The sequence below is a fragment of the Stomoxys calcitrans genome, chromosome 4 (assembly GCF_963082655.1).
Source record: "Stomoxys calcitrans chromosome 4, idStoCalc2.1, whole genome shotgun sequence".
NCBI lineage: Eukaryota > Metazoa > Arthropoda > Insecta > Diptera > Muscidae > Stomoxys > Stomoxys calcitrans.
The window spans coordinates 159,047,883-159,059,459 of record NC_081555.1 but is presented as its reverse complement, the minus strand read 5'-3'; the positions used below and the strand labels follow the sequence as shown (position 1 = coordinate 159,059,459).

Below are 11,577 nucleotides of genomic sequence, written 5' to 3'. Positions count from 1 at the left end.
GACAATAAATGCGTCTTTTATGGATTCAAAACATTAAATAGAGAGATCGGTCTATGTGGCAGCTATATTCAAATCTGGGCCGATCTGGGTTAAATTGCAAAAGGATATCGGAGAGCCTAACTTAACTCACTGTCCCAAATTTCGGTGAAATCGGATAAAAAATACGTCTTTTATGGGCCCAAGACCTTAAATCTAGAGATCAGTCTATATGACAGCTATATCTAAATCTGAACCGATCTGGTTCAAATTGCAGAAAGATTTCGGAGAGCCTAACTTAACTCACTGTTCCAAATTTCAACAAAATCGGACCATAAATGCACCTTTTATAGGCCCAAAACCTTAAATCGAGAGATCGGTCTATATGACAGCTATATCCAAATCTGAACCGATCTGGGCCAAATTGAAGAAGGGTGTGGAAGGGTCTTACTCAACTCACTGTCCCAAATTTCGGCAACATCGGATAATAAATACGCCTTTTATGGGTCCAAAACCTTAAATCGAGAGATCAGCCTATATGGCAGCTATATCCAAATCTGAACCGATCTGGGCCAAATTGAAGAAAGATATCGAAGAGACTCACACAACTCACTGTCACAAATTTCGGTAAAATCGTATAATAATTGTGGCTTTCATGGGACTAAGACCTGAATCGGAGGCCATCGTAGCGCAACATGTCCGCCTATGACGCTGAACGCTTGGGTTCGAATCCTGGCGAGATCATCATAAATTTTTCAGCGGTGGTTATTCCCAACTAATGCTGGCGACATTTGGAGGTACTATGCCATATAAAAACTTCTCCTCAAAAGAAGTGTCCCACTGCGGCACCCCGTTAGGACTCGGCTATAAAAAGGAGGCCCCTTATCATTGAGCTTAAACATGAATCGTACTGCACTCATTGATATGTGAGAATTTTGCCCCTGTTTCTTAATGGAATGTTAATGGGCAAATTTGCATTTGCTAGACCTGAAATCGGCGTATCGGTCTATATGGGGGCTATATCAAGATATAGTCCGATATAGCGCATCTTCAAACTTATCCTGCCTATGGACAAAAAAAGAATTTGTGCAAAGTTTCAGCTCAATATCTCTATTTTTAAAGAGTGTAGCGTGATTTCAACAGACAGACGGACGGACATGTCTAGATCGTCTTAGATTTTTACGCTGATCAAGAATATATATACTTTATAGGGTCGGAAATGGATATTTCGATGTGTTGCAAATGGAATGACGAAATGAATATACTCCTATCCTTTGGTGATGGGTATAAAAATCAGGAGATGGGTTTATATGGGAGTTTCATCAGGTTTTGAAACGGTTCAGACCACATATGACACGTACGTTGTAGGTCATAGGAGAAGTTGTTGTGCAAAATTTCAGCCAAATTAAACAAAAACAGCGCCCTCTAGAGACTCAAGCAGTGCAATCGGGAGATTGGTTTATATGGGAGTTATGTTAGGTTTTGAACCGATTCGGGCCATAAAATTTCAACCAAATCGGATAAGAATTGCGCCCCATAGGGGCACAAGATATACAATCGGGAGATCGGTTTATATGGGAGCTATATCAGGTTTTAAACCGGTTCAGACCACGTACGTTGCAGGCCAAAGGAGACGTCATTGTGCAAAATTTCAGGCAAACTAGCCTAGAACTGTGCCCTCTAGGGGCTCAAAAAGTACAATCGAGATATTGGTTTATATGGGAACTATATTAGGTTTTAGGCCGATTCAGGTCCTATTTGGTACGTATGTTAGAAGTCATAGGAGAAATTACTATGCAAAATTTCAGCCAAATCGGATAAGAATTACGACCTCTTGAGGCTCAAGCAGTAAAACCGGGAGTTTATATGGCAACTATATCAGGTTTTGAACAGATTCGTATCTTATCATTTGTCATAGAAAACGTCATGATACAACATTTCAGGCAAATCGTATTATACTTGCTCTCTGTAGAGACTCAAGAATTCTAATCGAGGGAACGGTTTACATGGGAGCTATATCAAAACATTAATCGGTATGGCCCATTAGCAATCCCAACCGACCTACCCTAATAGAAAGTATCTGTGCAAAATTTCAAGCGCCTAGCTCTACTTCTTCGAAATTTAACTTTTTTCGACAGACGGACAGACAAACATACAGACGGATGGACATGGCTAAATCGACTCAGAATGTCAAGATGATTTATGTACTTTGTTGGATCTCAGATTAATATTTTTATATGAGGCAAACGGAATGACGAACTTAATATACCCCCATTCTATAGTGGAGGGTAAATAAGGCAAGTAAAAGCGTGCTTAGTTCGGCCGGGAACCCACCACCATTTATACCGAATAGATTTAGTTAAAGGTCACCGTGGCACAGAAATTAGCATCTCCGCCTATGACGACGAACGGCTGGGTTCAAATCCCGGTGTGAACATCAACAAAATTTTCAGCGTTCGATATCCCCTTACTAATGCTGGCTACATTTGTAAGGTTTCCTGCCATGTTAAATCTTCTCTACTCGGTCTCGGCATTCCACATACCAAATTAAAGTGTCTAGGAACGGAAAGAATAATCGAGAGACCGTTCTATATGGGAGCTATATCAGGTTATAGACTTATTTGGGTCGTGCATAGTGGTTGGAAGTCTTAACATAACACCGCATGCAAAATTTCAACCAATCGGACAAAAATTGCGGCTTTACTTAGTACAGTTGTTCAAAGTCATAACAGAACACTACATGCAAATTTTTAGTAAAATCGGACAAAAATTGAGCCTGCCAGGGGATCAAGATCGGGAGATCGGCTTATATGGGAGTTATATCAGGTTATAGATCGATCTGGACCGTACTTGGTACAGTTGTTGAAAGTCATAACAGAACACTATGTGCAAAATTTTAACAAAATCGGACAAAAATTATATTGGGTTGCCCAAAAAGTAATTGCGGATTTTTTAAAAGAAAGTAAATGCATTTTTAATTAAACTTAGAATGAACTTTAATCAAATATACTTTTTTTACACTTTTTTTCTAAAGCAGGCCAACAGCTGATAACTGACAGAAGAAAGAATGCAATTACAGAGTCACAAGCTGTGAAAAAATTTGTCAACGCCGACTATATGAAAAATCCGCAATTACTTTTTGGGCAACCCAATAGATCGATTTGAACCGTACTTGGCACAGTTATTGATAGTCATGACAGAACACTATGTGCAAAATTTTAGCAAAATCGGACCAAAATTGCGGCTTCCAGAAGCTCAAGAAGTCAAATCTGGAGATCGGTTTATGTGGGAACTTTACAAGGTTATGCACCGATTTGGACCGTATTTGGCATAGTTGCTGGGAGTCATAACAGAACACTTAGTGCAAAATTTCGGCCAATTCGGACAAAAATTGCTGCTTTAAAGGGCTCAAGAAGTCAAATCGGGAGATCGGTTTAAATGGGAGCTATATCAGGTTATAGACCGATTTGAACCGTACATGGAACAGTTATTGGAAATCATAACAGAACATTATCTGCAAAATTTTAGCCAAATCGGACAAACATTTCGACTTTCAGCGGTTAAAGATGTCAAATCGGGAGATCGGTTTATATTTTAGCTATATCCAAATCTGAACTGATATGGCCCATTTGCAATCCCCAACGTCCTACATCAATACCAAGAGTCTGTGCAAAATTTCAAGCGGCTAGCTTTACGCGTTCGACCGCTATCGTGATTTCGACAGACGGACGGACGACACAGAATATCGAGACTATCAAGAATATGAAGGGTGATTTTTTAGCAATTATCTTTTTGACAACACTGATTTAAACAGCTCACGCACTTTTCGTGTTTTTTTTCAATGTAAAACATCTTCAGTTTGGTCTATAATTGAACTATGAATCATCTTACAAGCGAAAAACGCTTGCAAATTTTTGAATTTTATTATCAAAATGCCTACTGTGGTAAGAAAGTTCATGGCGCGCCTCTTCTATTGAGCGACGAAGCTAATTTTTTGGCTCTATGGGTACATAAATAAGCAGAATTGTCGATTTTGGATTGAAAATCAGCCAGAAGCATTGCAAGTGCTACCAATGCAACCAGAAAAAGTCAAAGTTTGGTGCGGTTTATGGGCTGGTGGCATCATTGGACCGTACTTCTTCAAAGATGATGCGAATCGTAATGTGACTGTGAATGATGAGCGCTATCGTGAGATGCTCCAAATGCAAGAGCATGGCTGGCCTTTTTACACTTTTATACTTTATGGGGTCATAGATCAATATTTCGAGATGTTACAAACGGAATGACAAGATGTTACAAACGGTCAAAATTTCAGTCAAATCGAATTGGGATTGCGCCCTCTAGAGGCTCAAGAAGTCAGAACGAACTTAGTATACCCCCATCCTATGGTGGAGGGTATACTAAAATAATGAAAATTTTTTAAATAAAATAATTGCAAATTTATATCATGCAAAATTAAGTTTTATGCCGCACCATTAACAATGATTTTATGGAAGGCGAATTTTCCCAAACAAGTATGACCATAAATATCTGTGTATTGTGTTCTTGTCTAGTTTAGAAAACTTAATTAGAATTTATTTGCATATAATAAAAAAAAAAAAAAGTTGTGGCATAAATAGCACTCCACATTGTTAGTAGTATTAACACGAGCCAGTCGATATGTTTTTAGTTTTCCCTATGGGGATATACCATATACGCCCGTTGCTGTGTATATTGACTATCATAGTTGTAGTATGTTAATAAACACAAAAGTTTTAATGTTCATTAACTCTAATAATATCCATATTTGTATAATTTGTTAATTTATATGGTCTCTCTCTCTCTCTCTCTCGCACTCATTAGCCTATAATCATAAATTATTAGCTAACTTAGATTTTGGCTAAAGTAAAGATAAATGTAACCCAAAGCAATTGTGGGTGGCTAAGGGGTTGTTGTACATCTAAGTAGTGGTGACTTCGATTTGATTAAATATGGCAACGCCTACATTTATTTGGACAAGATTTGGTGTGGGTGATGGAAGACACAAAAGTCTGTCACACACTAAATTTAGTGGGAACGGGTGTTCGGTTTATATGGGGGCTATATCCATTGACGGGGGTGTTTGACGCCATAAACGCATTTCAGGTGCCGAATTTCCGCCCAATAGCGTAAAAATGCGGGTTTTTATGAGGTCAAAAGTATTTGGTCAAAATTTCAGGTGGATATCTTTATACGTGCGACGGCTGCCATGATTTCAACAGACGGTCAGACTGATAATTTTCAAGCGGTAGGCTTAAAGCTTTAGACTTTAGCTTAGCTTTATGGGGACGCAGATCTGTATTTCGAGATGCTACAAACGGAATGAATGCCAACCTATTCATTCCGTTTGTAGCATCTCGAAATACAGATCTGCGTCCCCATAAAGCTAAGCCCCCTCCTATGGTGATAGTTATAACAAGTAAGAGCGTGTTAAGTTCGGCCGGGCCGAATCTTGTATACCCTCCACCATGGATAGCATTTCTCGAGTTCTTTGCGCGGTATCTCTTCTTAGGCAAACAAAGAATAATGAATAAAAACTGTTATGCTATTGGTGCTATATCAAATTGTAGTCCGATTCGGACCATAAATGAATTGAATGCTGAACATTGTAAAAGACATTGTGAAATATTTCAGTCCATTCGGATATGAATTGAATCTGGTAAGGGCTCAAGAAGCAAAATTGGGAAATCGATTTATATGAGAGCTGTATCAAGCTATTGATCGATTCAGACCACATTGAACACGTATGTTGAGGGCCATGGGAGAAGCCGTTGTACAAAATTTCAGCTAAATCGGATGAGAATTGCGCCCTCTAGAGGGTCAAGACGTCAAGGACCCAGATCGGTTTATATAGCAGATATATCAGGTTATGTACCTATTTGCGCCATACTCATCACAGTTTTTGGAAGTCCTATCAAAACACCTCATGCAAAATTTTAGTTAAATCGGACGAGAATTGCGCCCTCTAGCGGTTCAAGAAGTCAAGACCCGAGATTGATTTATATGGCAGCTTTATTAGGTTATGAACCGATTTGGACTATACTTCGCACAAATGTTGGAAGTGATACCAAAACACCACGTGTCAAATCGGATGAGAATTGCGCCCTCTAGCGGTTCAAGAAGTCAAGACCCAAGATTGGTTTATATGGCAGCTATTAGGTTATGACCCGATTTGAACCATGTTTAGCACAGTTGTTGCGAGTCATAACACCTCGCGCAAAATTTCAGCCAAATCGGACGAGAATTAAGCCCTCTAGCGGCTCAAGAGATCAAGATCCAATATCCGTTTATATGGCAGCTATACCAGATTGTAGACCATTTTAAACAATCCTTAGTAAAGGATTGTGATATCAAAACACCATGTACAAAATTTCAGCCAAATCGGACGATAATTGCGCCCACTAGAGGCTCAAGAAATCAAAACCCAAGATCGGTTTATATGACAGCTATATCAGGTTATGAATCGATGTGAGCCATATTCAGCACAGTTGTTGAAAGTGATACCAAAACACCACGTGCAAAATTTCAGCCAAATTGGATAAGAAGTGCTAACTCTAAAAGCTCAAGAAGTCAAAACCCAAGATCAGTTTATATGGCAGCTATATCAAAACATGGACCGATTTGGCCCATTTAGAATTTACAACCGACCTACACTAATAAAAAGTATTTGTGCAAAATTTCAAGCGGCTAGCTTTATTCCTTCGAAAGTTAGCGTGCTTTCGACAGACAGACGGACGGACGAACGGACGGACATGGCTAGATCGACTTTAAATGAGATGACGATCAAGAATATATATAATTTATGGGGTCTCAGACGCATATTTCGAGGTGTTACAAACAGAATGACGAAATTAGTATACCCCCATCCTATGGTGGAGGGTATAATAACTAACAGCTTCACACCCTAGATTGGGAGTGTTCAAATTCTACTCAAGTCAATAAAGTGGCATACATAGCAACGCTGCAGTAAGTAGCAACGACCCTAGGTGAAGGACAACTATAACAAATGAAGGAGAGAGGAGAAATGTCCATACAGCAGGGGAGATGAATCGAGATGTTTAAGAATCACTACGAAGTTCGAAAATTCTTCCAAAGAATACAACATCAAACCAATGGCAGGCACATTCTGCTGAGATATTGAGGTTAGGATAAGAAACGAAATTCTCTCCAGCTGTTGTTATCAGATAGTGACGATTAGGATACCACAGACCCAATCTCTGATGTCTGTATAAATTGTAAACCGCCTAGTCGGAATGAGGGAAGTTTTGCAGAAAACCAGCTAAAGAACAACAAAGCATCAGGAGCCCATGGCTTACCAACTGAACTGTTTAAGGCTGGCTGCTCGTCTGTGCTATCTGGCTTAATGAACGTATATCCGATTATTGGAACCCTAGCAGCGGTCCAAATCGGTCAAGAATATAATATAGCTCCCATATAAACCGATCTCCCGATTTGACATCTTGAGCCCTTACTAGCCCCAATTGCCATTAGATTTATCAGAAATTTTGCATGTAGTGTTCTGGTATGACTTCCAACAACTGTGCTAAGTACGGTCCAAATCGGTCTATAACCTGATGTAGCTCCCATATAAACCGATCTCCCAATTTGACTTCTTGAGCCCTTATAAGCCGCAATTTTCATCCGATTTGGCAGAAATTTTGGACGTTATATTCTGATATGACTTTCAACAACTGTGCTTAGTACGGTTCAAATCCGTCTTTATCCTTATATAGCTCTCATATAAACCGATCTCCCGATTTGACTTCTAGGGCCCTTACAAGCCGAAGTTTTGTTCGATTTGGCTGAAATTTTGCATATGGAGTTCCATTATGACTTCCAACAACTGTCAAGTACGGTAAAAATCGCTGCATAACCCGATATAGCTCCCATATATAATTTGGTCTCCCGATTTGACTTCTTAAGCCCTTATAGGTCGCAATTTTTGTCCGATTTGGCTGAAATTTTGCATGTGGTATTCCATTATGACTTCCAACTGTGCCAAAAACGGTCCGAATCGGTCTATAACCTGATATATCTCCCATATAAACCGATCTACCGATTTGACTTCTTGAGTCCTTACAAGCAGAAATTTTTGTCCGATTTGGCTGAAATTGTTCCAAGCTTGGGCCCGGCCGAATTTAGCACGCTTTTATTTGATTTTACTTGTGAAATTGGCTCATAACCTAGTATTACTCACATAGAAACCGAACTCATGGCCCTGTAGAACATGACGCGCCTTTACATGTTTTTACTATTTTAAAAAATGTATAGAACGTTTTTAGGCACTTAATCTACTAAGCACTATTTCCTACTGGGTGTTTTAAACAAACACATGAGTGATACAAATGCACAAACACACCCACCCCACAAGTCTATGGCCAATAGTTCAATAAGACAGTCAAGCAAGCAAGCAAGTTGATGGCCAAAGAAATTACACCCAACGAAAATTTTAATTGAATCTTCAAAATGATTTTCAAGCTTTTGTTATTGCAAACAAAAGCACAAAGCTTTCTTCGAATTCCATAGTCCACACGAAATGATTCATAATCATATGAACATAAGTGCTGCGTATGCATGCACAATGGAGCACATACAAACTTACATACAAATGTATATACCAGCGGACAAACGAATTATTGTTATTCGTTTGTTATCGTTTATGGTTTTATTGACCTTTGTATGTATGGCTCCCCCCCTTACCAAACAATTGTATTTTCTCCAACCCCTTTCGCCCCATATACCGCAACAGCCAATGTGAGTTTGTAGGCATATAATTAATAGCTAATTAGTTATGTTTGAATGCGAGCCGTCAACATACACTCATACATATGTATGTCGTTAGTTTTACACACAATTTGAAAATGTTTTGAGATTTCTTTTATTTCGTTTTTTTTTTTTAATTTTTTATTGTTACTGGAGAGTTTGAATTTCTCCACATGCCAGTCTAAAAATAGCCAGCAAACAATGAGTGTCACATAGGAATTTCTTTGTGTGAAATCATTTGCTGTGGCTTTTGTTGTTGTTGGTGTTGTTGCTGCTGCTGCTATATTTTGTTGCTTGGCCATTTGGTTTTATTTGGGGATGGGGGGCCTGTGTTTAGCTTTTGCTTTTGACAAGGCGTTGCTAAGCGCTCCAGTGGCGCAATTGGTTAGCGCACGGTACTTATAATCAGTAACTTGTGAGCAATGCCGGGGTTGTGAGTTCGAGCCTCACCTGGAGCAGTTGAAAGTTTTTTGTTAGCGTTTTTAGGTACACTACTTGAAATAATTTCTAATAAGAAAAGAAATTTTGTACTGGGATTGTGTTTTTGAGAAGGGATTTTATGCAGATGCGTGAGAGTGAGTGAGTGAATTTTGACAAGGGAAAAGATATTGAATATCAACGAATAATGGATGGTGTCAGCGTTGCCACATTAGTTGGGTGAAAAATCAGCACTTTTAAAGAGAACCCTCTGGCATGGTTGAATTAAGAAGGTTAAGTCACTTGCCCAGTTGATGAAATTTTTCAATTCGAGAGTTGTATGCAATTTCCACTAGAAAGGCAATAGCTTTGTTTCGATTTTATAATACTTTCATATTTTGTTATTTTTTCACATGCAAATAAAAACTATAAACTAAATAAAAAATTAGAAAGCGTTCAGAAATTTGACAGCCTAATAGGAATTCGCGCCACTATTTTGTTGTTGTTGGCCCAGTGACTAAACCTTCTGATTAAACTATGATCTCTGCATTTGCGGCACTCAAAATTTAAAAATCGACAAAAAATCGTAAATTTTGTTTCAACAATATAACGCATAGTTTTTTAATTAAAAAACAAGTAAAATCGTGCTTAGTTTGGCCGGGCCGAATTTTGAAAACCCACCACTATGGATTCTTTTAAAAATGTATACAAAATAAATTTAGTTAAAGGGCATAGTTTTATTCTACATACCAAACTTCTGTAAAACCAGCAAAATTTGAAGCTTCTAGGAACCGAAAAAGGATGATCGAGAGACCGCTTTACATGGGAGCTATATAAGGTTATATACCGATGTACTCCGTAATTGGCACAGTTCTTGGAAATCATAAGAGGACACCACATGCAAAATTTCAGCCAAATTGGATAAAAATTGCTGCTTGTAAGGGCTCAATAAGTCAAATCGGGAGATCGGTTTATATGGGAGCTATATTAGGTTAAGGACCGATTTGGACCGTACTTGGCACAGCTGTTGGAAGTTATAACAGAATACTATGTGCAAAATTTTAGTCAAATCGGACAAAAATTGCTGCTTATATGAGAGCTATATCCAAACTAAAACGATGTGGACCGTTTGCAATCTGGACCGACCGAAGGGCCTAACACAAATCACTGTTCCAAAATCGGATAAAAAATGTGGCTTTTATGGGCCTAAGACCCTAAATCGGCGGATCGGTCTATATGAAAGCTATATCCAAACCTGGACCGATCTGGGCCAAATTTAAGAAGGATGTCGAAGGGCTAACTCACTGTCCAAAATTTCGGCGACATAGGACAATAGGTGCGAATTTTATGGGACCAAGACCTTAGATTGAGAGATCGGTCTATATGGCAGCTATATCCAAATCTAGACCGATGTGGGCTAAATTGAAGGAAGATATCGAAGGACCTAGCATTACTTATTGCCCCAAATTACAGCGAAATCGGAAAATAAATGTGGCTCTTAGGCGAATCGGCGGATCGGTCTACATGGCCGCTATATCCAAATCGAAACCGATCTGGGCCACATTGAAAAAAATTTCGAGTGGCCCAATAAAACTCACTGTCTCAAATTTAGGCAAAATCGGACAATAAATGCGCCTTTTATAGGCCTAAGACCTAAAATCGAGAGATCGGTCTATATGTCAACTATATCCAAATCTGAACAGTTAGGGGCCAAATTGAAAAATGATTTTGAGTGACCTAACACAACTCACTGTCCCAAATTTCAGCAAAATCGGATAATCAATTTGGCATTTATGGGGCCACGACCTTAAATAGAGAGATCGGTCTATATGTCGGCTATATCCAAATCTGGACCGATCTAGCCCGAATTGAAGAAGGATGTCGAATACCTCAACACAACTCACTGTCCCAAATTTTGGCTAAATCGGACAATAAATGCACCTTTTAAGGGCCCAAGACCTTAAATCGGCGGATCGGTCTATATGACAGCTATATCCAAATCTGGACCGATCGTGGTCAAATTGAAGAAGGATGTCGAAGGATCTAACTGTCCCAAATTTTTGTGAAATCGGACAATAAATGCGCCTTTTATGGGCCCAAACCCCTAAATCGAGAGATCGGTCTATATGACAGCTATAACCAAATCTGAACCGATCGGGGCCAAATTGAAGAAGGATGTTGTGGGGCCTAACACAACTCACTGTTCCAAATTTCAGCAAAATCTTATAATAAATGTGGCTTTTATGGGCCTAATACCTTAAATCGGCGGATCAGTCTATATGGGGCTATATCAAGATATAGTCCGATATAGCTCATCTTCGAGCTTACCCTTCCTATGGACAAAAAAGCAATCTGTGCAAAGTTTCAGCTCAATATCTCTATTTTTAAAGACTGTAGTGTGAT

General features: G+C 39.0%; 1 non-coding gene across 1 annotated transcript; it reads left to right on the top strand.

Moving 5' to 3' along the window:
• The first annotated feature begins 9,123 nt into the window (after nucleotides 1-9,123).
• Nucleotides 9,124-9,215, top strand: Trnai-uau (transfer RNA isoleucine (anticodon UAU)). The gene is given in 2 exon segments: nucleotides 9,124-9,161; nucleotides 9,180-9,215. It is a non-coding gene; the product is annotated as a tRNA-Ile (tRNA).
• Nucleotides 9,216-11,577: the final 2,362 nt, after the last annotated feature.